Source organism: Cetorhinus maximus, chromosome 6, assembly GCF_964194155.1.
Source record: "Cetorhinus maximus chromosome 6, sCetMax3.hap1.1, whole genome shotgun sequence".
Classification (NCBI taxonomy): Eukaryota; Metazoa; Chordata; class Chondrichthyes; order Lamniformes; family Cetorhinidae; genus Cetorhinus; species Cetorhinus maximus.
In genome coordinates this window covers 45,906,360-45,933,183 of record NC_135884.1, presented here as the reverse complement: position 1 = coordinate 45,933,183, position 26,824 = coordinate 45,906,360, and the positions used below count along the sequence as shown (strand labels likewise).

The 26,824-nt window shown below is 40.1% G+C and overlaps 1 protein-coding gene across 3 annotated transcripts in view; it reads right to left on the bottom strand.

Moving 5' to 3' along the window:
- tafa1b (TAFA chemokine like family member 1b) overlaps window positions 1-26,824 on the bottom strand; it is a 532,382-nt gene that overhangs the window by 163,852 nt on the left and 341,706 nt on the right. The gene's annotated exons all lie outside the window — the stretch shown is intronic.

The window sequence follows — 26,824 nt, the reverse complement described above, 5'->3', positions numbered from 1 at the left end:
ACTCTGTCAAATATACATTATCCCACAGGGAACAATTATCTATATAACATTCAATGGGAAAACTATTATCAGAATGCCCTTTGTAAAGAATTTCCCTTAAAATATTTGAGAAGTAAAGTTTCATATCTATTGTTCTAGAGCTGGTGTTTGCGCAGCTAAGGTACTTTTAACCACTCTTTTTATTTCCTTAGCTTCCCAAGCCAAGGAACAACATTTTCCATTTTCGCCTATCAAGAATATTATAAAGTCAGCCGTACTCAAATATCCATCCAGAAGATTGACATGAGAAATGCCATTAAAAAAAATTAATTTCATATCCTTCGGGTCATCCAAGGCTGGAAACTTGAATATGCATTTATCTATATTTAATTTCTTTAATGTTTTATTTGCCCTTAAGATATCTTCAATTGTGTAGTGTTTCATCAAAGTACTTAGTTTCAATACATCAAAACTGGCATTGGGTCTTGTCTGAGTACATAGCCAATTTAACTGTCCAATCAAGCTTCTTAACTGTTCTGTTCTTCTTTGGATGTAAAATCATCTTTGTGATGGTCTAGCACAATTTATTGTGATATGACTAATACTTTATTTATAACAAATTGCTCAAATTCAATAGAACCTTCCCATAGAAAATCATTGACATGCTTCATAAAGATGCCCAAAAGTTTCTCTTGGTGGTACCATCAGAACATTGCTGGATCTGCTTTCAAATGTGTACAGTTTACTTTCAGCAAGACAGGCCAAACTGAGAATTACCATACCTTTGATACATCATTCAATCCATAAACACATTTTCTAATTTTCACAGCTTTCATTTGACATCACTTGCCTCTTTAGGTGGTTTCAGAAACGCTTCTCTGAACTTTTTCACCCTGCAAAAATGTGGCTTTTATATCAATTGACCTACATCCCACAAATATGTGGCCAACAGAACTAAGAAAATTTTCAAGATTACTTTTTCCACTGTGGGGCACTCCATTTTAATATCTTAATCCCCAAGTCTCTCTTCAAAACACCAAGCCACTAGTCACACTTTAGCCCCATATGTCCCATCACGGAGGATCTTTTCTGTACATATCCTTCTCTGTAATAAGGCTGGCTGTGCCCTATCTGGTACTTCAGAGATGATACCAAATTCCTGCCAACCATCCAACTCTTTTTGTTTTACCTCTCTTATTAATTTATCTTCTAATTTGTTCGCAACCACCAAAATTTCCTAGTCATTAGAGCTTCTACTTCTAGCAGTTTTGCTTGATCGTTCTGTAGTCTTGTTCTATTGCATAATCTCATCAAGCTATAGCCTCTACTTGCATTTCTATGTCATTCTGGACTACTACTACAGGATCTCTCCCTTCCATGATCAGAGGTTCAATTGCTAGTTAGTGACCCTTTTCTAGTGCAAAAGTCACTCCCAGATCCACTATGGGAACTTGCACTTAATTTTCTAAATTTCCTTTGTTTCACCTCATTTTGCCAGTTCATAGATTTTACCTCTTGTTTTTCATCTTGGACATTTGGCAAATATTTGAACTTGCTGCTAGCTTTCCCTGCTCTCCCTACAATAGTCCCATCCCCTCATTCACTGGACCCTTCTGGAATGTACATCACCTGAATATCCACTCTAAGCAGTTTTCCTTTGTGATAGCATCTATTCTGTGCATCAGTATCATTCTGCCTATCACCATCCTGTCCCTTATCTACTGTATTCTATTCCACATAACTGTCAAACACATGACTATGTGAGAAATAGGGTGCCTCGTCGCCTTCTATTAATTGCTCAGATTCTGAAATTGCGTAATCAATCCCAATTATCTGAGATGAATGGACCTTAATGGTTTAACTACCTTGTTGGAGAACCACTGTCTTACCATCACACCTGATGACTAACCCAGGCCTTTCCACTTTTTCTGATATCTCTTTTAAAGTACATTAAATCCCCACGATTAAAATTTATCTCGGATGGTCTTATGTGATGCCGTAGAACTCTCCAAATTTTCTCCCAGACTTCCGCCTTGATGAATACCCTTCGCCATGTGTGTAAAGCATTCCAGTACGCAGAAAAAATGGAACAGTGAAGCAAATTCTTTGCTTGGACTGCGCATGCCAGTGCAATTGTTAGCTTGCATTTTGGCTGATTGGCTAAGATTTTAAGGACATCTCATCAATCACCGTGTGATTTCTTTCACAGGGTTCATTGCTGAAAGGACTTTCAGCTGTGGTGTGCATAACTGCAATGTTCATATTTTCGCACACATCTCTAAACTTGACATTGGCAAATTCCCCCCCATTATCAGTCAGAGATTTAGCCTGTGCTCCCAGCCCAGTCCCTATCTATTTTTCCATGATTTTATCTACAATCAGCCTTTTGTCCTTACCATATATTATTGTAGAAAGACTGAATTTAGTTGCCTTGTCTATAAAATGTAAAATGAAAATGTTTCTGTCCTTGTCCTACACCTTTAAATCCATGGCCGCTACTTCATTAAAGTCTTGTGCAAATGGAAGACTTACACTAAGCCATGGCAGCATCCTTCGATACTTTTTACATATGGCACATTTTTCACTAGTCTCTCTGATGAACATTATGTACTCATCATCAATTGCACTTACGTTATTTAGTGGGATTTTTAATCTGTGACAAAAAGGATGTTACTTTAAGCCAATTTGCTTTTTTTTCTCTCTCTCTCAACTTCTTATCACCTGATGTCATTCTGATTAGAAATGCCAGGCTTTGTTAAGGGATGATTGGGTAAACTGCAGATCTCCTGACTTTCCAAAAAATAATTGTTTATCATGTTCCATATCTAGTTTCATTTGTATCTTTTTCATGGAAGGTTTATTCAGCAGCAAGGTCATCTCACTAGAGATTACATCTGTACTAATAAAGTGGCTTACTCCAGCTCTCTTGCAAGGAATCACCACTCTTTTCATGTATTGTCATCCCCAAACTTCAAACAAGTAGAACTTTCATGCTCACTGACCTTACTTTGATCTTTACTACTGAGTGAATCTAAATAACATTTGAGTCAATCTGTTCCACACTGTTGAGGTGCAACCACTATCCACATGGTACAATTAAATGATTCCGTGACTAGTACACTCATTGTCAGACTAAAGCTTCTTGAGTGCTACAATTCCCTCAGACTGATCGTTATCATCATCTTCAACTTCTGGATTCTCTGTGTCGTGTCGGTTCAAAAACCCTGCTGTTCCGCTTTGAGCAGTTCATCGCAATATAATATTTTGAGTCACATCTGAAATACCTGTTAACAGTTCCCCAGGCATTCATGGGGTTCATTCACCTCTTATTACTACTCCAATCTTGTCCTCTGCCAGATCTGTTAAAAATGTCTTTGTTATCATTCCTTCTGTCTATAACTCTTCTGTATTTCTGACACCTGTGCCCCATATCTGAACAATCACAAAAGACCGCAATCATTGAGTCCTCCATCTCTTGTGACGCCATAGAATGTCCCATTTGTCCAATCAAAGCTGCTGGAAATGACTGCTTCTCCAATAACATTTTTAAAGCAACAGACATTTGATCCAAAAAGGTATTTTTCTGAGAACCAAATGCTAGTTAAGGCCTATCCATTTGTGACACCTTAGCACAATCCAGAAATTTAAATACGAGCACTGAATAAGGAATTTCCAAATTGAAATTTTGTAATCTTTTATACAACCTATTTAAGTCCATGACATATTCCTCTATGGAATGGCCATCTGTCTTTCGGATTCTATCAATGTCTTACCATGCGTCCTAGGCATCCAATAGATTATCTTTCTTTAAATTGTCAAGCTTAATAGGAGATGCAAACCTTCCTCAATATCCAACTGACGGGCATCCAGCTCACAAAATACTTTGCTTCTGGTCTTACTTTTGTTCGGAAGCAACAAAGCCAAGGCCATACCTTGTTTTCTCTTCAGTAAGGGCATTACCCATGTTCATATATCCACTTCATTTTTCCACTGGGCATAAGCTTCGGATTCAGAGAACATAGGTGGGTAATCATACCTTGACAATTTACACTTGCTTTCAACCATTCTTCACAAAAGAAACTCAGATTACAATCTTCTGTCTGAAAATAAAATTCTTAGTTTCCACTCTTCATCTTTAGGCAACCATTCTCTGCGATCATATTAATTTACTCCAACACCAGATGGTGAAGTAGGAAACTAGACGCCAATCTTTTTACTTAATACTAGATTTATTTATAGAATGCAACATTACATATGTCTGCCTCCTCCCTAACCAATACCCAGTGTCCCAGCAGTCTTTCTTCATATGCTCTTTTAATAAAACCAATAATCAATAAAAAAAAATAAACTAATTGAAGGGGTGACAGTCCCCGATGGGGCACTGTAACAAAAAATAAAACTTTCAAGGGAAACTTAACAAATTAAATGAAAATAATGTTCCTGGGGCTGATGATGCACTCCAGCCCCTGCAGTCTTTCTTTGTATGTGTTCCAGGTACTTAATCAATCAATGTCCTTCATGTGTGTATCCTTAACCTTGATAATACAGGTTGGGGGAATGGGTGGACAAGTGGCAGATGAAATTTAATTCAGAGAAGTGTGAAGTGATTCATTTTGGTAGGAAGAATGAGGAAAGGCAATATAAAATAAAGGGTACAATTCTGAAGGGGGTGCTGGAGCTGATGGATCTGGAGGTATATGTGCACAAATCATTGAAGGTGATAGGGCAGGTTGAGAAAGCAGTTAATGATAATAGGGCTTTATAAACAGGGGCATAGAGTACAAAAGCAAGGAAGTTATGATAAACCTGCATAAAACAATTGTTTGGCCTCAACTGGAATATCATATCCAAATCTGGACACTACACTTTTGGAAGGATGTGAAGCTATTAAAGACGATGCAGAAAAAAAATCACAAGAATAGCTCCAGCGCAGAGGAATTTCAGCTACATGGATTGATTGGAGAAGCTGGATTCTATTCTTTGGTTTTTGTGCCTAAAATGAATTACATTTGTTGTAAACCATATCTTAATTCTTTAAATGCTCACCATTGCCTGTCTACCATCATACTTTTAATGGCTGTTTCCCTTGGAGAAGAGAAGGTTGAGAGGTAGTTTGATAATGATGTTTAAAATCATTAGGAGTCTGTACAGAATAGATAGGGGCAGAAAGATCAAGAACAAAGGGCACTGATTTAAGGTGATTGGTAAAAGAAGCAACGCAAAATGAGGGAAAACATTTTTATGCAGTGAGTGGTTAGGATCTGGAATGTACTGATATACTGCCTGAGAGTATGGCGGAGGCACATTCAATCGAGGTCTCAAAAAGAGATTTGTATAATTATCTGAAGAGTAAATAAAATTACAGGGCAATGTTGTGTTGCTCTTGCAGAGAACTGGCATGGACATGACAGCCTGAATGGCCCCCTTCTGTGCTGTAAGCATTCTATGATTCCATGATTCCATGATTAAGGACCACTGCTAGGCTGCAGCATGTTGAATATTATTGGGCAGAATGTACATGTTGCACATTGTATCCATTGGCATCTGTGATGTATGTGGAGACCTATAACCTGATTAAATATTTAAATAAGGTTCCCAACTATTTGAGGTGGGAATACTAGCAACCTACTTCAAGGCCAATTTGAAAATTGGGTTTAGCATCCCTTGGGTATGGTAAGAATAGAAGATGTAAAATAATTGCACTGAAAATCGAGCAGTGTAGGATGGAACTTGTTCCCAAATCTGAAACTAGGGTCTTAAATCTAAACAAAGGAAACTATAAAGGTATGAGGGGCAAGTGGGTTGACTCTTGGGTTGGGAAACTACATTAAAAGTATGATAGTAGAGAAGCAATGGTGAGCATTTAAAGAATTAAGATATGGTTTACAACAAATGTAATTCATTTTAGGCACAAAAACCCAAAAGGAAAAGGGATCCAACTGTGGTAAACAAGATAAGTTAAAGATTATATTAGATCAAAGGAAGAGGCTTTTAAAGCTGCCAAAAAAGTAGCAAGCCTGAGGATTTGGAGCATTTTAAAATTCAGTAAACGAGGGCAAAGAAACTCATAAAGAAAGGGAAAGTAAAATATGGAAGTAAACTAGCAAGAAACATGAAAATGGACTGTAAAAGCTTCTATAGGTATGTAAAAAGGAAAAAAACACCAAAGACAAATGTGAGCGTATTACAGGCAAAGACAGGAGAGTTTATAATGAGGAATAAAGAAATGGCAGAGAAACTAAACAAATATTTTGTGTCTGTCTTCATGGAGGAAGATATAAAATTCTTCCCAGGAATACTAGAGAATCAAGGGACTAGTGAGAATGAGGAACTGAAAGAATTTTGTATTAATTAAAAAAAAGTACTGGAGAAATTAATGGGCCTGAAAATTGATTAATCCCCAGGACCTAATGATCTACATCATAGAGTGTCGAATAAGGTGGCTGTAGAGATAATGGATGTGTTGGTTGTCATCTTCTAAAATTCTATAGGCTCTGGAATAGTTCCTGAAGATTGGAAGGTAGCAAATGTAACCCCACTATTTAAGAAAGGAGGGATAGAGAAAACAAAGAACTACAGACCTTTTAGCCTGACATCAGTAGTACGGAAAATATTAGAGTCTATTATAAAGGATGTGATAATTCGACATTTAGAAAATAATTGTAGGATTGGCAAAATCAACATGGATTACTGAAAGGGAAATTGTGTTTGACAAGCACATTGGAATTTTTTTGAGGATGTAACAAGCAGAATTGATAAGGGGGAACTGGTAAATTTGAAATTTGGAATTTGTATTTGGAATTTCAGAAGGCTTTTGATAAAGTCCCACATAAGAGGTTAGTAAGCAAAATTAGAGCACATGGGATTGGGGTTAATATACTGATATGATTGAGAATTGGTTAATGGCCATAAAACAGAGAGTAGGAATAAACAGGTAATTCTCAGGTTGGCAGGCTGTAACTAGTGAGGTAGTGCAAGGATCAGTGCTTGGGCTCCGGTTATTCACAATCTGTGTCAATGATTTTGATGTGTATTACTAAATGTAATATTTCTAAGCTTGCTGATGAGACAAAATTTGGTGTGAATGTGAGTTGTGAGAAAGATGCAAAGATGCTTCAAGGGGATTTAGATAGGCTAAGTGAGCAGGCAAGAACATGGCAGATGGACTATAATGTGGGAAAAATGTGAAGTTATCCACTTTGGTAGGGAAAAAGAGAAATGCAGAGTATTTATTAAATGGCGAGAGATTGAGAAGTGTTGATGTCCAAAGGGACCTGAGTATCCTTGTTCATAAGTCACTGAAAGCTAATGTGCATGTGCAGCAAGCAGTTAGGAAGGCAAATGGTATGTTGGCCTTTATTGCAAGAGGATTTGAGTACAGGAGTAAAGATGTCTTGCTGCAATTGTATAGAGCCTTGGTGAAACCACACTGAGTATTGCACACAGTTTTGGTCTCTTTACTTAAGGAAGGATATACTTGCCATTGTGGGAGTGCAACAAAGGTTGACCAGACTGATTCCTGGGATGGCGGGTTTGTTCCCCAAGGAGAGATTGAAGATACTGGGCCTGTAGTCTCTAGCATTTAGAAAAATAGGGGGTGATCTCATCATTCTTACAAGGGTTTGACAGGGTAGATGCAGGAAGGATATTTCTCCTGGCTGGGAGGGCCTAGAACCAGGGGACAACATTTCAGAATAAGGGGCGGGCCATTTATGACTGAGATGAGGGGGGATTTTTTCACTCAAGAGGGTGGTGAATCTTTGGAATTCTCTGCCCTGGGGGGTTGTAGAGGCTCAGTCATTGAGTATGTCCAAGACAGAGATAGGTAGATTTCTAGATATTAAGGTATCAAGCAATATGGGGATAGTGTACGAAAATGGCATTGAGGTAGAAGATTAGCCATGATCTAGTTAAATGACAGAGCAGGCTTGAATGACCTACCCCTGCTTTGATTTCCCATGTTCCTATGTTCCCAACATTTCTAATAGGTACAAAGCAATATCCTGAAGTTGTTGCAAAAAAATGGCCATTTAACAGCATCCACCATTATGAGTACACAAAACATCCAGCAATTTGCGGAGTAGATAATATATGCTATTAGTTCCGATTCGCCACAAATTGGATGATTTGCGTTGCTCTGCCACTAGCCTTGACAAAACCGAAAAAATTACAATCATGAGTTTCTCGATTGAAATCAATTGCATGTCATGTAATTGCTAGATTTGTACTGTAAATGCAAATTAATCTTGCCACTGCCATTTGGGCCTGGTAATGCATGTCATAAGGACCGTGTTAATGCTGTGTTTTATCATCCTGACAAAAAAACTCCATCTTGGAGGCCTAGAAATAAAACAAATTAAGCTGCAGAGGCTCTTAGAGTACATTGTTTCTAAAAGTTTTTAAAATTTCCTTTAAAAAAATCTGTTTCGGCAGTACTTTTGTGCCAGTCTTGCTATCGACACTCCTGCTTGTGTCGGAAGGAAATCATTTTCAGGGTGCAAAGCTATTTTGACACTCAGAATTGCAAATTAGATAGATTTATTTCACTAAATAATTTTGGGATATAATATATGAGTAGGAATGTTTGTACATTTTGCATGCCTGCCCGACCAGTCACTCATTATTCATTTTTGAAACACAATTAAGTTACAATCTCCTGTTCTTCTGCTTGTTCTTTTTAATTTGTTTATTTGCCTTTCTTTCTCCTTTTTCTCTCTTAATCCACTGTTCTTCTTTCCCTCTTTTTATTTCTTGCTCTGTTTCTAATTTGACTCAAATTCACCTTATTTCCTTTTCCATTGTTGGCTCTGTTTCTTTCTTTACCCTTAAATTTAATTGAATAACAATACAGACCATTAAAACTAACATTCATGAGGTCCCAGATGTAACACTGACATTGCAGAACTATTCTCAATTCATATTTCCAGAAACCTTGGCGCAAATATAATGCAATCTGAAGGGTGGAGGGAAAATAATCCAATTCATGTCACTTGCCACAAGACGTGCCATTCCAGCAATGTTCGAGTCTATGTATAGATGTAAATATGTACACCATTAGATATAACAACCAATTAAGATATAACCAATGGATCTTATCACCTTTAGGATAATCCTGATGTTCTCAGTGAATAAGTTTTACTCAGTTATTTTAAAGGAAATACTGTATTCTAATAAAACCCAAGGCCAACACTGAATGGGTTAATTCCAAAATAACCAAAAGCAAGCTGTCATCAACCAAGCATATCAAAACTTCTTTCAAGTTCAAAGTTCAAATAACACTTCTGATGAGCTGTGGTCAAATGATTCATAAGAAAGCAACATAGTACAAACAATAAAAGGAGCTTTAATTATAAGAAATATTCCAGGAGAAACCTCTATATTGGCTTTAAAATCTCCCTATTCATTTTTTCAAATGTTTTGCACTAGAATAAACAATTAAAAATGACTTAACCTGTGACTTATCCCCCACAATACAACCTTCCTCCCCATCAGATCTTGTGTGTACATGGAGGCTGAGTTCCTGAGATGAGGCATTCTAGCACCTTCTCAAATATTCCCAGGCCTCCTCCTTCCCCACCCACTAAGCCTTCTGGTGTGACAGTGACGTTGAACCTGGTTTGACATTGAGAAGTCATGTAGGTTTTGAAATAATCTTATTTCCTTAAATTTCATTTTTGGTCATTTTCCTATGCTGGAAATTCTACCTGTAGAAATCCAGTTTGAAGAAGTGTTTAAGGTCATTTTAATTCAGCAGCATTATATTTTCTGATCTACTTCAGTTGCCCAGGAGATCTGACGATTTAAAATATTTTGGCAAGGACTATTTGTGGGGCCTTATGCTGGCATATTCCATTAACTGCTAATTATACAGCAATATGACTCATTGAATCTTCTCACGATATAGTCAGAGACATGGAATATTATAGATTCTAGGATAAGAGGTAAATTTTGTATGTGCAGGGGTCCAACTTAAACTTTTAAAGATTTATCCTAGAGTTATAATGGTCCTTTACTCATTCCATTGTGGTTGCTATATTATGAAGAAATTGTGTTCTTCAAAGAGTGTTCACCACAACTTGGCTACAAAATATCAGGAAAATTAGCAGATTAGTAGATAAAAAGATTGCAATTTGCACAAAATGCATGGAACCATAAAAGAACAGCAAAATTAATGTGGATATCATTAGCATATTTGACTTATCTAAATTCAAGAGCTAATTCATAGTCATAATGATATATTTTGATAATTGCTCAAAAAAGTTGTATTGTTTTGTACTATATATTGTTGGAATAACATTTGTATAATGTTATCTGCATATTAATGCACTTCAAGTTTTAAATACTTGGGTACCATGGTGGACCAAATTAGCTCTATCTGTCTCATGTCTATTTTTGGGAAAGAGATGTCACTGACATAGATCAGTTACAGCAGTGGACTAATTATCAAATTTAGCCCCCAAAATAATTTGGCATTAGCTGAGGGAAATCCTCATGCATTTGGTGAGATAGCCACAGGAGCAGCATTCGCCTTTTGGCGGCCTTGTCCAAAGGTTCCATTTGCGTTCTCTGTCCTTTACTCCACAATAACACTAACTACTACTGATACTTGTTATAATTAATTAAAGCAAACTTTGTGTGCACCCATTCTTCCATAAACTGAATATCAACTGGTTTTGAAACAGTTAAACCTACGATTTTTCTGAGTTCCAACATTTTGACAGACATTGAGAAGTCATGCCAATGGCGTTCCAATGCTTTGGCTACATTCTGAAGTGCCAACCAATGGTGTTCACTGGCTGGCTCTGAGGTTTGGGTTCCTGATCTCTTTATCTTTTCTGATGGCTTGCTCAGGCTGAATATAACCTGCTCCACCTCGCAAGCTTCAATCCCCAGATCCATGCTCTCACCAAAACTGCCTCTTTACACCTCAAAAATAGAGTCCTGAATCATTATTGTTTAGCTCAAACATTGAAATTGTCATCTGCGTATTGGTCATCTTGTTCTTCAACTTCTGCAAAGACCTCCTGTTAGCATGTCCTGCTTCACCGAATACAAATTTAAAACCATTCACAACTGGATAATGCAAGTCTTGTCAGAAATTTGTTTCACCTACGTGTCACCCCAAATGAGGATCCTTGAGTCTGTCATACTCCCGTGATCAGTGTTCCCTTTCAAACCTTCTTGCTCTGCTATATCTTTTTCTACCTTCAAAAGCTTCCTCCAAAAGGAATTTGTTGGCCTTGCTTTTTTTCATTTCCACTGACCCTTCTCCTATTTTTCTGTCAGATCCAACTGCCTTATCCCAATTGCGGAGCTCCTTAAAGTCTGTTGTAACATTGGACACGCTGAGTGCAAGTTATGATTGTTGCTGCTGTCAGTGATGCATTAGTGCTCCTGTTATGGGACTCCAAACTGAAAACCTGTCTTCCAAAATCTGCCTATGGGCAAAACTTTAGCTTAAGATCATAATAAATAGGGGCAGGAGCAGGCCATTTGGCCCATTGAGTTTGTTCTGCCAGTTAATAAGATCACAGTTGATTTGATTGTGGCCTTAACTCCACTTTTCTGCCTGTACTCCAAAACCCTACTCCCTTGTCAATCAAAAATCTATCTAACTCAGCCTTGAATATATTCAATGGCCCTGTCTCCACTGCTTGCTGGGGAAGAGAATTCCAAACACTAGCAACACTCAGAGAAGAAATTACTCCTCATCTCCATTTTAAATGTGCGACTGCTTATTTTAAAATAGTGCCCTCTAGTTCTAGATTCCCCCACATCGGAAACATCCTCTCAGCAGCCACCCTGTCAAGCCCCCTCAGAATCTTATATGTTTCAATAGGATCACTTCTCATTCTTTTAAAATCCAATAAGTACATGCCCAACCTGCTCAAACTTTCCTCATTGGATAATCCTTTCATCCCAGGAATCAGCCTAGTGAACCTTCTCTGATCTCCCACCAATGCAACTATATCACTCCTAAAATAAGGAGACCAAAACTGTACTTGGTAATCTAGGTGTGATCTGGATCACCAGTGCACTGTACAGTTGTAGCAAGACTTCCCCATTTTTATATTTCATCCCTCTTGCAATAAATGCCAACATTCCATTTGCCTTCCTAATTACTTTCTGTACTTGCATGCTAACTTTTTGAGATTCATGTACAAGGACACCAAGATCCCTCTGCACTGCAACATTCTGCAGTCTCCCTCCATTTAAATAATATTCTGTTTTTCTATTCTTCCTGCCAAAGTGGACAACCTCACATTTTCTTGCATTATATGCCATCTGCCCAAAATTTGGGCCACTCACTTAACCTATCTATATCCCTTTGCAGACTCTTTGTATTTTCCTCACGACGTGCTTTCGTACAATGAAGTCATTAAAAGAGATCGTAAATAGTTGAGGTCCCAACATTGATCCTTGTGGCACTCCACTAGTTACCGTTTGCCGATCTGAAAATTATCCATTCATCCCAACTCTCTGTTTCCTGTTAGTTAGCCAATCCTCCACCCATGTTGCTATATCACTCCCATCAACATGAGTTCTGATCTTGTGTAACAGCCTTTTGTGTGGCATATTATTGAATGCATTGTGGAAATTCAAATACACAACATCTACTGCTTCTCCTTTATCCGGCCACTTGATCTGTTGTTAACATACCACATGATTTTGGATTGCTTTCAAAGCTGATCTTTAACCCCATTCCAGCACGAAATTTAACTTCTTACCTCAGACACGTTTAGAGTTTATTGTATCTGGTTTTCTTGAAAATATAGATCAACAAACAAATGACTGTTTCATGCATTTGATCCTGTTTGACTTTGTAAATCGTACAAAGCAAAACATGCCAGACATGCCACTTGATCCGTTCAATTAGGTTGAAAACCCAAAAGTTAGTGGAGCAGGATTTTTAGTGGCTTTTTACAGCCAAGGCATTTTTAAAATGTATTCATTCATGGGATGAGGGTGTTGATAGCTAGGCCAGAGCTTGTTGCCCATCCCTAATAGCCCTTGAGAAGGTGGTGGTGAGTTCTTGAACTGCTGCAGTCCATGTGGTTTATGTACACCCACAGTGCTGTTAGGAAGGGAATTCCAGGAATTTGAACCAGTGACAATGAAGGAGCGGCGATATATTTCCAAGTCAGGGTGGTGTGTGGCTTAGAAGGGAACTTGCAGGTGGTGGTGTTCTCATGCGCCTGTTGCCCTTGTCCTTCTAGATGGTAGAGGTTGTGGATTTGGAAGGTACTGTCCAAGGAGCCTTGGTGAGTTGCTACAGTGCATCTTGTAGATGACACACACTGCTGCCACTGTGCGTCAGTGGTGGAGGGAGCAAATGTTTGTGGAAGGGGTGCCAATCAAGTGTACTGCTTTGTCCTGGATGGTGTTGAACTTCTTGAGTGTTGTTGGAGCCACACTCATCCAGGCAAGTGGAGAGTATTCCATCACACTCCTGACTTGTGCCTTGTAGATGGTGGACAGGCTTTGGGGAGTCAGAAGGTGAGTTACTCTCCACAGAATTCCCAACCTCTGACTTGGTCTTGTGGCTATGGTATTTATATGTTTGGTCCTGTTCAGTTTCTGGTCAATGGTAACACCCAGAATGTTGATAGTGGGGGATTCAGTGATGGTAATGCCATTGAATGTCAAGGGGCGATGGTTAGAATCTCTCTTGTTGGGGATGGTCATTGCCTGACACATGAGGTGTGAATGTTCCTTGCTATCAATCAGCCTAAACCTGAATATTGCCCAAATCTTGCAGCATGTGGAAACGGACTGCTTCAGTATCTGAGGAGTCGTAAGTAGTGTTGAACATTGTGCAATCATCAGTGAATATCCCTAACGCTGACCTTATGGAGGGAAGGTCATAGATGAAGCAGCTGAAGATGGTTGGGCCTGGGACACTAGCCTGAGGAACTCCTGCAGTGATGTCCTGGGACTGAGCTGATTGGCCTCCAACAACCACAACCATCTTCCTCTGTGCTAGGTATGACTCCAACCAGTGGAGAGTTTTCGCTCTGATTTGACTTCAGTTTTTCTGGGGCTCCTTAATTCTACACTCGGTCAAATGCTGTTTTGATGTCAAGAGCAGTCACTCTCACTTCATTTTTTCCATGTTTGGACCAAAGGGGTCAGCTTAGTGGCCCTGGCAGAACTCAAACTGAACATCAGTGAGCAGGTTATTGCTGAGTAAATGCCGTTTGATAGCACTGTCAACGACATTTTCCGTTATTTCGCTGATGACAAAGAGTAGACTGATGGCGTGGTAATTGGCCACGTTGGATTTGTCCTGCTTTTTGTGGACAGGATAATATCTGGGCAATTTTCAGCATAGCCGGGTTAATGCCAGTGTTGTAGCTCTACTGGCTAGGGGTGTGGATAGTTCTTGAGCACAAGTCTTCAGTACTATTGCCCGAATGTTGTCAGGGCCCATAGCCTTTGCAGTATCCAGTGCCTTCAGTCATTTCTTGATATCACGTGGAGTGAATTGAGTGTAAACAACTTCCACTTTTACCAATCAGAGCAGGCAGGTGTGATGATGGTCTGCAACTGACAGTGAAAATAGCAAGATTTAAAAGGACCAGGCAGGAATCAGAATGAATGAATGCTGTAACTGTCAGGACGCAGTAACTTTAATGGTGGAGAGTTAACGTGAGAAAGCAGCCCCCCAGTTCTCTGACACACCCCTGGAGGTCATGCTATGGGCTATAAAGGCCCATAGAGAGACACGCTTCCTACTGGACAGGAGAAAGATGCTAGCCTCTGAAATGGTGAGGAGTGACTGGAGGTGGCCGAGGAGATGAGCAGAAATGTGCTTCCTCACTCATGGAAAAGTGAGTGGCATCCCACAGTCAAGCAACAATCCCCTCACTCTGAATCATAAGCCTTTTCCTGCACAGCAATCTTCAGACCAACATAACTTGCTGCTTCATCTATTCCTCATTCTTAAGGTGCCTCCACACATCCCCATTTGAAAAGCCACTAGACCCTGAGCTTAATATTATTTCCATCCCATACCCATCCCTCACAGTCACTCTTCACAAATATTGCCCTTCCATCCTCTCATCATAATCCATTTCTCACACTCATAATGCTGCTTTCTCTCCTTACAGGACAAGAGACCACAGAACTCTAAGGAGAGGCAGAGATTGGGCGACTCTCCAGTAATAATCGCGTCATTACAAATCAGCAGATTCAGAATGCATGGCCATTGCAGGTCGAGAGATGAAGGTCTCCTAGATACCTGGTGACAGAATTAGCCACATGACTCACAATAATTACTCATGTTGAATTGATGTCACTGGTGACTGAAATATGATCATCTGCACAATGATGACTTTGAACATTTTCTCCTTGTCAGTTCTAATTCATGTCTTTCATTTTTCACAGGTCGTTCAAGCATAACACTGGAGGTGGTGCAGGATGAAGCTGAGGAATTCTCAGAGGAGGTTGCACACTCTGAGGATGGAACATCCACCAGCTCAGATGCATATAACCTTGGTGTGACTGCCAAGTGAGCAGGAGCAGGTTGGAGACAGGGACAGCAGTGGAGGATTCCTGTCAGAGGGTTCAGGACCCTCCAAATTCTGGTCAGCAGGCTGCAGATGCTGAACCTTGGAGTCATTGACCAAGAAGATTATCCTGGAGAGCAGCAAAAAATGTGCAAGTTTCTGAAAACATTCCCAGGTACGCCGCGGACCCTTGGAGAGAGATTGGAGGACTCCACCTTCAGTATGAGTGCCATGGTGTCTGAGACATTTGTATTGATGTCCAGTTCCATGGAAAGAGTGACCACTTGTTTGGAGCATCTAATGTGGCAGGCAACTGAGGCATACTGACCCCGAACAATACCTGCACACAGTGTGCCACTTTAAAGAGGATGGAAGGAAAGCCTCACCTCTGCCATTCAGTGCCCCACTGAGGTGCAGCAAAGTGGTCTCTTGCTTTTAGCTAGGAGGGAAGTGTAGGTGGGTTATGAGAGGGAAGATGGAGAAAGAGCATATGGAATTGGGGATTCTGCTCCCTCCTCAGTCAGTGCCCCATATGCTGCCTCCTGTCCTGATGGCTGAGTCTGTCCCTACACAGGGGCAGGTGGGGCAATCTTTGGTCTTCAGGAGCTTCAAAGCCCAAAGGATGTTGACCATGGCCATCTGAGCAGTCAGAGCAGGAAAATGCCTTTAACTCTGCTGCACCATGGAGAAGTAATACGAAAACCAAAAGAAGGCATTTGCAGTTTCACTAGGAAAATCATTTGGTGTTTAAATGTGTGTTAATGTGTCAATTCATTGTAAATGTATATGCAAGTCTCCATCGCCCAGCCATCTTCATTGCTGCCTCTTGCCTGCTAAGTGGATATCAGCCTTGAGGTGAATGGTATGACAGGAGTAGAGGACAAGCAATGGGCATCAATAAAATGGAGGAACTATGAGAATACTTTGTTTTGGGGTGGGGATGGGGTGGGGGGAGCAGTGATGTGTCACATAGCTACAGAGGCTAGCACTAGCTGAATTATGCCTTTGTAATGGCATCTCAGACAGCTAGGTGTGTGGTTGCAGGCACTTTGGCCACATCAGGCCCTTCCTCCACCTCCTCCCGTTGCTCCTCCTCCTGCTTCTTCAAAGATTCAGTGGTCATCACTTTCCTCCTCCTGCAGCTCCAGCTCCATCTGCTGTGCCATGTTGTGCAAGGCACTGCTCACCACTATCATCCTGGATACCCTTGCAGATACATATTGAAGCGTGTGCCCAGATTGCATCTTCAGCAACCCACCGGCTTGCTCAATGACCACTCTTTTGTTAGTGGGCTTCTCTTGTACTTTTCCACTGCAAAAGTGGTAAGGTTCCTCACAGGAGTCATCAACCACATCCTTAGAGGGTACACGTTGAACCTGCTTGAAAGTGCAAAGATCTGTGGCAGACTTGACAATCGCAGAATGAAGTTAGCATGGTAGCTTGCTGGATATTTTACACAGACAGACTTGATAATCTTCCAGTGGTTGTATGTCAGCTGAATTTTAATTCAGTTGAGTGGAATCTCTTTCGATTGATGAATACTTCTGGGTGATCTGAGGGCACCTTGAATGCCACAGGGGTGCAGCCAATGACTCCCTGGACCTGTGGGTATCCAAGCAGAGCAGCAAATCCAAGGGCTGTCTTGTTCTGATTGATCTTATTAGTTGCAAAATGGACATAAGTGGCAGCCCTCACAAACAAGGCACCGATCACCTGGGTGCTTGTGGGCAGATGATGGTGAGATTCTCTAGATATTGTCAGCAGGCTCCTCTAAGGAATCAGAGGCAAATAAATTCAGGGCTGTGGTGACCTTCACCACCATTAGCAATGCACATGCATCTTGTCCAACAGGAACAAGGTCTTGCTCGAGGTGGTGGCAGATGTCAGCAAAGGCCTGCTGAGCAAGTCTGAGCCTCCTGGTGGTCCTCTGCCTGCATTGCGGGTATCACCCCCTGCAAACTGAAGCTCAGTGTTAATCCCCTCTGTATTGTGGATTGCAGGTGACTAAGAAGAATGCAGCTGCTGCTCTTACAGATGCTGCTCTTGTTCATGCAGGTGTTACTCCTTCTGATGATGGTGCTGTTGGTGTTGTTCTTCCTCAGAGGCCATGCAGTGTATTTGAAGTTTATTCAAGATCTGATGTGCCTTCTGTTTAATTCCCCTCAACTTCAGTCAGAGGGAGCTAGACCCAAGGACACATAAGTGGATTATGAGCCCTTCTAGGCCTCCGAACAAAGGGTTGAAATCAACCAGAATTATCACCTTCTCCCTGGTAGACGTTTCACAACTATTTCTTAAATAGATTGTAATTTCCTATATATTATAAGAGTCTAGCTGAAACTCCTCAGTAAATTTTCTGGAACTGGAGTGGTGGTTTGTGGGTCTTTGATACAGAAGTCTAAATGAGATGATTAAAGTTTTAAGCATACACAAATTTATTATAATAAAAAAGCATACAATTGTGGCCGTTCTACAAAAGATACAAATCACAAACTAGATAAATCCCAAAAACAAGATAGCTAGTTCTGATAAGAGAATCCTAGGTTTAGACTTTACTTGTTACAGATATAGCATTTCAAAAGAAAGTAAGAATATCCATCAAATATTATCTTAATCCCCAAGTATGTGAGATTCGCTAGATTCAGAATAGGTCTGAAGTCAATCTACGAGAATCTAACGAATCTGAAGATTCGAGTTTGGGTTGGGCTAATTATAATGAATTTTGAAGTTGTATAATTAATGGTTAGGTAGAGGTTGTTCATTTGATTAATAACACATCACCCCTAATTAGTATCCTATATTTGGTGAAAGAACCACCTATTATAATGATGGAGCCTGTTCAATTTCTAGGAAACGTTATATTGAATTTCTTGCTGAAAACTGGACTTTATGTAATAGTCATGTTGGTCAATGTTGCTTTGCCAAGGTACAGTGTCCAGTAAGATAATAAGACTTGAGACCTAGCACCCTTTTATCTGATTGAGGCTATAATTGTTAGGGATATCATTGTATGTGCTAATATAATGGCAAGAACCATAGAATACTGTTTTTCCGGTGAATTTGTATTGTTGTGAAGGGGGTTAACCTTGCTGTTTTTGAAAACTAGTTTTGACTCTTATTTAAATATATTTCACTGTGAGTTTACCCAAAGTAACTTTTAACCTGATATTCCTGTAGTAATTCCATATTATTCGATCCCTATTCCTTCATAGTCGAAGGTCAGGCTGCACGAACTGCTCTCATGCAGCCCTTAAGGCTGATAGCTGAGAAATCCAGGTCAAAGTCAAAAACGTTCCAGGTTGTAGAAATGATCCCAAAATCTTGGACATCACCTCCAAAGCAGAGCAAGTTCACTTTCAGAACAAGAGAGAATCTAGTCATCTCCCACTGACGTTTAACAATGTTACCATCATTGAATTACCCACCATCGATATCCTCGGGGTTACCATTGATTAGAAACTTAAATGGACCAGCCATATAAATACTGTGGCTACAAAAGCAAGTCAGAGGCTGGAAATGTAGTGGTGAATAACTCACCTCCAGAATCCCCAAAGCCTGTCTACCATCTACAAGGCACAAGTCAAGAGTGTGATGGAATACTCCCCACTTGCATGTATGAGTGCAGCTCCAACAACACTCAAAAAGCTGGACACCATCCAGGGCAAAGCAGCCCGCTTGATTGGCACATCATACACTACTTTAAACATTCACTCCCTCCACTACTGAGGCTCAGTGGCAGCAGTGTGTATCGTCTACAAGATGCACTTCAGCAATTTGCCAAGGATCCTTCAACAGCATCTTCAAACCTGCGACCTCTATCACCTGGAAGGACAAGGGCAACAGATGCATGTGAATACCACCACCTGCAAGTTTCCTTCCAAGCCACATACATCCTGACTTGGAACTATATTGGTGTTCCTTTACTGTCACTAGGTGAAAATTCTGGAACTCCCTTCCTAATAGCACAGTGGGTGTACCTACAGCATATGAGCTGTCATGGCTCGAGAAGGTGGCTCATCACCATCTTCTCAAGGACAATTCAGGATGGGCAGAAAATGCTGGCCTTGACAACAATGCACATATCCCATGAAAGAATTAAAAAAAGTCTGTCAGAGCCTGTGCCCTGTTAATTAAAGCCAGACTGCATGGTTAAATCCTCAGTCAATTGCTTTTTTTACAAACTTAAATCATCAACCCATCTGTCCCAAAGGGGTTTCCACACACCAGTTAAATGTGCAAGTTGGAGCGTTCATGTCAGGTTCTCTGCATGCTGCCATATTTTCCCTCCTTTAAATAACCCCTGCATCCCCTCCCCTTTTATTTCCAAATTAAAACTCCCTTTGTGTTTCTGTCTTGCTTCCAAGCATTCGTACCTTAATTTTGTTCAAAATGATATGACCATTTCTCATTTGAAAATCATCCCCTTGTTGTTTCTCAATTCTAAGTGCACTGTGAATCTTCAGTCTTAGTGCACTCCCGGTATCTTGAAATGAGGATTTCATCAAAATGTTTCTTACTCCAAAGCATTATTTACCAGATCCTGAAAGAATTTCAACACTTCATTCTTCCCTTTCTCTGCTAATCAAAACCTTTTAAAGCCCAACTATGGCAACAACACAGCTTCTTGACTGGTCTCCCACGAACCATTTCTTCATTTGAATAATGACTCATAATTTACTGTTTAAGGATCCCGGTGTGCTGTTTCTCAATACTGTACTTTGCCAATAATTGCAAACTATAAAAGCCCCTGCTCTTCATTCTCAAATCGTGTTAAAGATTCTGATTCTAATTATCCGCCCTCAGATTACTGACCGCATATAAAGAGTGTGTATTATTAAATTCTATTAATTCAACGAATAAAGCATAACCTTTTTGTGTAAATCAAAAATCTTGTTTCTTCAATCCCTTTCATGGGCCCTTACAACTGTTCAGTTGTTACAGGATCCTTCACAAATGAAGTTACAGAAATTCTTTCATGCCAAATAAAGCATCTATGTAGATTGCTGAATGAAGCTGGCAGAATCAAGAACCAGTAAAAGTAATTCTTCTGGGTAAAATGTCTAAATTTATCTTAATTCAGAAAAAAATGGCCCAAAATAAGATCTGTGTTTTTTTAAGTAAGAAGGGAAATCAATACTGAAAATTTATCAGGTGTTTCTGGAAGAGGAAAACCGACCCAATAATCTGCAACCTAAGCTGCAGCTACCCTGCTGCATTCACATCAATTGAAATGGTGTTGGGTGCACATCAATACAAAAATGTCAGTTGAGCTTGAGTGTCAAATTCTGATCCATTGCCTGAGTGCACAAAAGTCACACGGTGTAAGACTCCAGCAAGAGGTCGTGGAACACTTGCCAGTGTGAGACCACATTTTCAAAGCGTCTACATGTAGACCATTTAGGAACTGCTCAAACTTTATGTGTAATGTTTTAAGACTACAAGACAATGAATGAGCATAAGTTCTCCTGCATTGTGAGCTATTAACAGATCTCTACTCAAGTGACAATGCTGCAATAAGCAAGGTACTTCTGCTGCGTGCTCTCAAGAGTCATCACCATTCACTGAACATATAAAAATGGCAACATGCACTTTTATGTGCATGCTGTAGTCTTGAGCTTTCAATAGTGAGGATAGAGGCTCCAACTTTCTTACCATCGCCTGGCTGACCAGGAATCTCTCCCACTTTTACCAACTGCTATTGGCGTGAAGTGTATAAATAGGCTATCCCAACTGCAAAAATTAGTGAAAGCACCAACTGTAACCTTTGGAAACTAAGATGGAACTTTTCCCATTCTTCCCTTCAAACTGCCAGAGATTTCAACATCTACATGTCAGGATATCCCATGGGGAAAGATGTCCTTCCAGTAGATCCTCTTAAGGATCACTGACTTCCTCAGGCTCCCATGTAATTGCACAGTCACAAGGTCACCACTGGATAGCTGCCAAACCAGGATCAGATGGCATAAGCGAATCCAAGTAATCTGAATTATTAATCCAAATCTGACAGTTAGAGATGTTAAGTGAGATATTTTGGCCAATCAAATGCCACTCCAATCAAAACACTTGTCTCTTTAAATTTTCTGTGGCTACTAGAAAAATACAGATTATTCAGCTATTACAGAAGTTGGGATGTTGCTACTATAACAGAAGTTTAAGTTTTGCCATTTTCATTCATCTGGGAAATTAGCAAGGTATGAAGATAAACTGATGATTTGGATCAATGATTTAACAGTAGTGAACCAAGCTCCAATTTTCAATAATTGATCTAATCTTATGGATTTTGAAGGGTTTAAAAACTTAAGCTGGTGAAGGTGAAATGGAAATAAGCTATCAACTGTTTGAAGACAATTCTACCAGTGAAAAGCTTAAAGCACCAAAATTTGTGGTCACAAACGAGTCTATGATCAATATTAGTGACAGAAAAATCAATATCATAAACAGCTATAATGTCTTACATTTTGTATTTAATCATTTACATCATACATGAGTACATGAAAACATAAAAATAATGCTCTTTCCAATAGACACTGTACAACCATCACTGCCGTGAAATGTGTGCGGCTTGTTCAGTCTCTCAAGACAGATGACCAGTCATAGATAAAACTCCAAGACAACATTTGGTGTAATATTTCCTTTTTGTGGGAAGATAATTTTTAAAATTTTATTCTTTCACGGGATGTGGGCATTGCTGGTTAGGCCAGCATTTATTGCCCATCCCTAATTGCCCTTGAGAAGGTGGTGGCGAGCCACCTTCTAGAATCGCTGCAGTCAATGTGGTGTAGGTACACCCAGAGTGCTGTTAGGGAGGGAGTTCCAGGATTTTGACCCAGCAACAGTTAAGGAACGGCGATATATTTCCAAGTCAGGATGGTGAGTGGCTTGGAGGGGAACTTGCAGGTGGTTATGTTCCCATCTGTCTACTGCTGCCCTTGTCCTTCTAGATGGTAGCAGTCGTGTGTTTGGAAGGTGCTGTTGAAGTAGGTGGTAGAGGTTGAGGGTTTGGAACGTGCTGTTGGAGGAGCCTTGGTAAGTTGCATCTTGTAGATGGTGCACACTGTGCGTTGGTGGTGGATAGTGTGAATATTGAAAGTGGTGGATAGGGTGCCGATCAAGTGGTTGCTTTGTCTTGGATGGTGTCCTGCTTCTTGAGCATTGTAGGATCTGCGCTCACCAGGCAAGCGAAGAGTATTCCATCACACTCCTGACTTGTGCCTTGTAGATGGTGGACAGGCTTTGGGGAATCAGGAGGTGAATTACTCACTGCAGAATTCCCAGCCTCTGACCTGCACTTGTAGTCACATTATTTAACTGGCTGGTCCATTTCAGTTTCTAGTCCATGGTAACCCCCAGGATGTTGATAGTCTGTTATTGTGGGTTTATCTCAGGATTTGTTGGCTTCATACTCTAGAAGAGATCTTGCTGGAGGCAATGGTCTTTTGTTCATAAGGATTTATTTACATGCTAACTATTTACAAAGTTAAGTAAGACCAAGACATATCTGGAGCTACTCTCTGAGATGATTCACACTCATCTTCTCTCAGTGAGTGGCATCACTATGACATAGCTCCTTATGCATATGCTTAGTAGCCATCATTGTTTAACATTTTACTCTACATCCCTCCCCGAGTCTTTATCACCATATTATCATATAAACATCATCCTAACCTCCTCCCAGAGTCTCTGCTTTTAAAGGGATAGTCTCATCGGTGATTTCACCAGTCTTCCTGAATGAGTGCAGAGCTCCTTCTGAGGTAGTTGGGAATCTGTTTGCTCTGAGATCAGTTCCTGGCAGTTGTTATGCCTTATTTCCATCATTTGTGGTCCTGTAGGTGTGATGTTTTCCTGAGGTTCAGGGTACGCAGCCCAACCTGTTAATGGCTGTCTGTCCATTGGGGACATGTCTGTCAGGGCAGTTCTGTTTCTTCGAATGATGTCGGATTGTGTCTTGGCTAGATATGATCTTGGTTGTTGTTGCTTCTCTATTATAGTAGCTTCTCCCTCTGGTCTCTAATCCACACCATCTCTCCCCTTTCAGGATGCAAAGGACTTGAACACTGTGTCTGTGGTTAAAAGTATGAGCTTGACTTGCTCTATAAGTTTCTTCTTTTTTTTTCTAGCCAGACCATGGTTCCATTCTGACATTTGATAGCAATGTATGGGGAAGGAAAGAAAGTTGAGTTCTTGGTCTGTGGCCCATCGGAAGCTCACGCAGGATGAAACCATTCTGCAATAATGTAGAGCGATAGCTGAGCAGAACGAGCTTAAAGTCATCATTCTTCCTCAGTAGGTCATTTACAGTGCATACTCCTTGCTCAGTTTCTCTGTTAGACTGAGGGTATTTTGGGTGAACTTGTGAATGCAGAAATCCATATGACGCTGCGAAGAATTGGAAACATACGTTGGCAAATTGTGGCCATTGTCAGAGATGACAATGTCCGGAATGTCATGGGTAGAGAACATTCTCTTCATGAAGGTAATAATGGCTCATCTTCTCTCAGTGAGCGACATCACTTTGACATAGCTCCTCATGTACAAGCTTAGTAGGTATCATTAGATTTAATCTTTTAATCACTAGATAGTGGGGGATTCAGTGATGCTAATGCCATTGAATGTCAAGGGGAGATGGTTAGATTCTCTCTTGTTGGAGATGGCCATTGCTTGGCACTTATGTGGTGCAAATGTTACTTGCCACTTATCACCCAAGTTTAATAAATGTTCCAGGGCATTGTTTTATTAACATGGATAACCCATAAACCTGATTACTTTTCACAGAATAGATATTACAGTATTCCACAGTTTTTGGACATCTAATTTGATATTTACAATTATAATTTCCACTCCTAAAACCAAATTTATATCCAATGCCTTTTGAAGTACTTAATCAATGTAAGGCCATCTGCTTATTATGAAGATCCTTTACATATATCAATTTAGGAATGAAAATATTAAAACATTGAAAATGTTCCTCTTCTTTCCACTCTAGAAATGTACAATTCCCAGACACTCAATAGAAGCAACCCATTTCAGTTGCTAGGGGTTCTCAAGTGAAAGAGATGTGCTTGCATTTCGAGCACACTCATTCAGGGCGGGTTTATGGAAATAAAGGACAGTACAAACTTTAACTGTGCCTTTGGATATTCTGTCATCAATCTCAACGGTGGAAGCTCATCTCTCACAATCAAGAAATCTAGGTGCACAACAATGCAGTTTAGTGGGTATAAGAATAAGAACCTTTGCTATCTAAACTGAATATTGTGGCCCTTGTGTGTGCTTTTCCAATCTTCTGAAAAACAAAATGATTGACAATTTAATGTTACACGAATAAAATGTTGTGGTTTTATTTTGCAGGCAGTAAGTGAATGTATGGAAAAGTAGTAATAGCAAATCTCCTCTCTTTTCATTTTCAGTACCACTGTGTAAACAACGAAAATAATAATGAGCTGCACTAATATTTTTGGTGACCTAATACACACTCACTTTTCTTGGTTAGTCTTGTTCACTGGAACCTGACCAGCTGTCAGACCTTAAGCCACTCTTCTCATCCTCCTCCCCATCACATTCGGGGATAAGAAAGGCTGCTGCATATGTGTTACTCTCTTCCCTTGTTCAACATCTATTGCAAATGTGGGACAGGTGCTCAACCCATAATCCTTCCCCAGGTTGGTCAGCTAATCTTCCAATTAAGCTGGTTCATTGCTCCGCCCTCCAGCTCTAGGGTAAAAGCCTGGCCATGGTTTCCATTCCTCCCAAACTAACTGCTCTTTTCAGGTACCAGACTAATGGCCTGAACACTACAACAGTGGTGGGTTCAAGCCATGCTAGTGGAGCACACTTTAAGTGTAGGGGGAGAAAAATATTAAGACCAATGATTCTAGCCTTGAGTCTAATTTAAGCTTGCCATTTTGATACTTGTTTTAGTTCTCTACTCATGGTTTAAGTAAAGTACTCACGCTATATTTGTGCTCTTCACCATTAAAAAAAAATCGGCCATGCCCTGTCTTAATTCAGTAATTTCGAGGGAGATGGTGGTGTAGTGGTAATGTTACTGTGCTGGCAATCCAGAGGCCCAGGCTAATGTTCTGGGGACATGTGTTCAAATCACAGCAGCTGGTGGAATTTAAATTCAATATCTGGAATTGAAAGCTAGTCTCAGTAAAGGTGACCATGAAACCATCATTGATTGTTGTAAAAACCCATCTGATTCACTAATGTCCTTTAGGGGAAGGAAATCTGCTGTCCTTACCTGGTCTGGCCTACAAGTGACTCCAGATCCATAGCAATGTGGTTGACTCATTACTGTCCTCTTAAATGGCCTAGTAAGCCATTCAGTTAAAAGGCAATTAAGGATAGGCAACAAATGCTGACCTCACCTGTGACACATACATCTCATCAAAGAATAAAGGGAATAAAAAAGACGTCTGATAAATTAGATTTTGTAGTTTTGTGGAATCATCCTTTCTCCGAATTATCATCAATTTTGAAGAGAGTGTTCCCAAACCTGTACGGAATAGGATGCTGGGTCTCATCCGCTGGGAGCACATTCTGAATTCAGGTACAGGAGGTACGAGAAGGGACAGAAAGTCCTGGAGGACCCGTTGACCTCCAGGACCAGGTTTCCTGATATGTGCTCCTGACAGGCAGTGTTACCCATTAAGAACACAAATTTGTAAAATTACTCATAACATTCCAAATGCAACTTAGGTCAAATCATTCTGCCTCAATTTATAATCAAAATCCCCCGAGATGCATCCAAAATTTGATTATATGATTGATAACATAATAACTGTATGCTTTCAGTGAACAGATTATTCAGAGATAGCATGTCCTCTTATTATCAATGGAAATTTGTCAATCAGAGCTATTTTCAGCTGGAAGAAAGATACTGAAGCAATTAAAATGAAGAACCACGGGTGTTCAGCAATTGGGAATGCCTACATAAAAATCAAATTGTCCCCACTTGAAAACTTAAACGTGAAATAGAAAATTATCAGGGACCATCTTCTGCAATTCATTCTATTGTGATTGATAGTGATGTCTGCACCTGTGAAGGAACTTACTACATTCCACTTCTCAAACTTTGAATACTTCTTGAATGTAAGCCGAGGTGTAATATTTGCAACCGATTATTGCAATTTCTTAGAAGGTAGTGATGTATGTGTCTGAGTTTAAGAAGGATCACTCTTAATCAGTACGAAAACTTATAATCCAGGGTATTTTGATCATTCCCTACCTCAACAGAAAAAGGATATCAGGTACTCTACAATATTATATCATGAGTCAGAAAGAAGGAAAGGATAGTAAGATGGTAAAATCCATGCAGCCATACAGGCCCTATT